The following is a 2,500-nucleotide window of genomic DNA, read 5'->3' as shown; positions in this document are numbered from 1 at the left end:
TTATTAATATTTATAACAAATTCTAACGATAATATAAAAAATATATTAAAGACAACAACACAGTGATTTCCCGAAAAGTCTCCTATGTCGGTACTAATACTGCCTGATATTACTTAACTTTGGTGATCGGACGAGAACCAGTGTTTTTAACATAGTATGGTCGTTGACAATTTGTTACAAGTATATATCGAATCATATATAATTTTATCCAATGATAAAAAAAAAAATGTATATGAATTATGAAAAATATGTAAATATTTTTGATTAATATCTTTAATAATATGTATTTATTGAATAATAAATAGTAATTTTTATAATAAATATGATAATTTTCATTTTTAAGAGAAAAAATTTTTTTTTGTTAAAAATCAAAGATTTTTGGCTGAAAAAAATTTTTTTCAAAAAATTTTTTTTCAAAAATTTCAATATATCTTTACGTTTCATGACATTTTAAGTCATTTTAACACAACTTACATTTTTGAGTTTGAAACAAGGAATTCTTTCTCTTTAAGTACTATATATGATGGTGTACTATTAATATCACAAGTTATGACTTATAATTTATACGTATATAATGACACATATTATTACTGTACCATACGAATAGAGTATCTTAATAGATTTTATACATATATTTATTGTGATTTTTAATAGTTTTATTTATAATAAATTGAATATATTGTATATGTGTCATATGTTGTATAGAGTATGGTTATCGGTAGTAAAATGATAATATGAGTTTGAAACTGTGAATCAAATGTATTTTAGCTATATAAGCTATATAAATGTATTTAAATTTTATTTTTAGATATAAAATTTTATTTTTAGATATTAAAATAGTTTAATGTCTTTGAGATATATATATAGTATAGTATATGTCAGTAATAATAATTTGAGTTTAAAGCAACGGGTTTTATGTCTTTAATATATATATATAATAGAAATGTATGTCAGTAATAATAATTTGAGTTTAAAGCAACGGGTTTTATGTCTTTAATATATATAATAGAAATGTATGTCAGTAATAATAATTTGAGTTTAAAGCAACGGGTTTTATGTCTTTAATATATATAATAGAAATGTATGTCAGTAATAATAATTTGAGTTTAAAGCAACGGGTTTTATGTATTTAATATATATAATAGAAGTGTATGTCAGTAATAATAATTTGAGTTTAAAGCAACGGGTTTTATGTCTTTAATATATATAATAGAAATGTATGTCAGTAATAATAATTTGAGTTTAAAGCAACGGGTCTTATGTCTTTAATATATATAATAGAAATGTATGTCAGTAATAATAATTTGAGTTTGAAGCAACGAGTTTAATGTCTTTGAGATATATAATGGATGGTGTAAGTGTATAAAAATATATAATAGTAATTATGTGTTATAAGAAATATATTTTGGTTATGATAGCATATTAAAGTAACACGCCAAACTTTTTCTATACACATAATATATACAAAATTATATATATTCAAAATATACTGGATGATAATCAGTTTGGTTTATTTTGTATATATATTAAAAATTTTTTTTACACATGTATGCATATTTATTATTATATGAAATTTTTATCTCAGTTTTAATAAATATGTATTGAAATAAATAATAATACAATCTTATATATATTGATAATAGTCTGGATGGTAATCAGTTTGGATTATTTTGATATTAAATATTGTATTATTATTTTTGTAAGAAAAACCTCTATATGTATATCTATTTATATCAATAATATTTTTATTTTTATTAAATTATTGATTATAAAATAGAATAACATATAAATTTATGTATTTTTTTTTGGTCAAAGCAAGTTCATGGGTTATAAGTTTTAAACTTTACACTCTGATATGAGCACACAAAATTTATATAAAAATTATTATTTATAAATAATATTACATTGACTCACCTCATACCAAGCGAGAATATTAAGTGTTATTATAACGTTTTTTATTTAAAATTAACTTTTTAAATAAAATTAAAAAATAAATGACGCTTTCAATCTAGCGACGAGTATGAGAAAATGTTTGAAATATTTTAAGACCCATTTGGTGATGGTCTGACAAGAAATTATAATTATTTTATTTTTTTATTTTTTATTCAATAATATTTATTATGAATAACATGTTATATATTTCTTTTTGTAAAAGCAAAAAAATTATATAAATGACATAATAAATATATATTTGAAAAAAAAAAGAAAAAATTAATAATAATATATATATCTCATATGTTTTTTCTATTAATTTTAAAACAATAGAGATATTAAAAAAAAAAAAAAAAATTTATATCAGTAATGGGTGAGACCATCTGATATTTAAAATGAAATTGTAATAATAATATTATTATATATTAATAATTATTATATGAAAATTTTTTTTCTTATAATAAGAAAACAAAAAAAAAAAATATCATATATATATTTATTATATATTTAATATTATAAATACAAATAGTTCCCTGGTTGATCCTGCCAGTAGTCATATGCTTGTCTC

General features: G+C 19.2%; 1 non-coding gene and 1 pseudogene across 1 annotated transcript in view; one reads left to right on the top strand and one right to left on the bottom strand.

The window, feature by feature from the left end:
• Positions 1-49: 49 nt before the first annotated feature.
• LOC123303170 lies at positions 50-168 on the bottom strand (annotated as a pseudogene).
• Positions 169-2,462: 2,294 nt separating this feature from the next.
• Positions 2,463-2,500, top strand: part of LOC123303163 — a 2,189-nt gene continuing 2,151 nt past the window's right edge. Inside the window, exon 1 of the ribosomal RNA XR_006535590.1 lies at positions 2,463-2,500. This exon is cut by the window's right edge and continues 2,151 nt beyond it. This is a non-coding gene — a ribosomal RNA (small subunit ribosomal RNA).

The sequence above is a fragment of the Chrysoperla carnea genome, chromosome X (assembly GCF_905475395.1).
Source record: "Chrysoperla carnea chromosome X, inChrCarn1.1, whole genome shotgun sequence".
NCBI classification, from domain to species: Eukaryota; Metazoa; Arthropoda; class Insecta; order Neuroptera; family Chrysopidae; genus Chrysoperla; species Chrysoperla carnea.
This window is presented reverse-complemented; position numbering and strand designations above follow the sequence as displayed.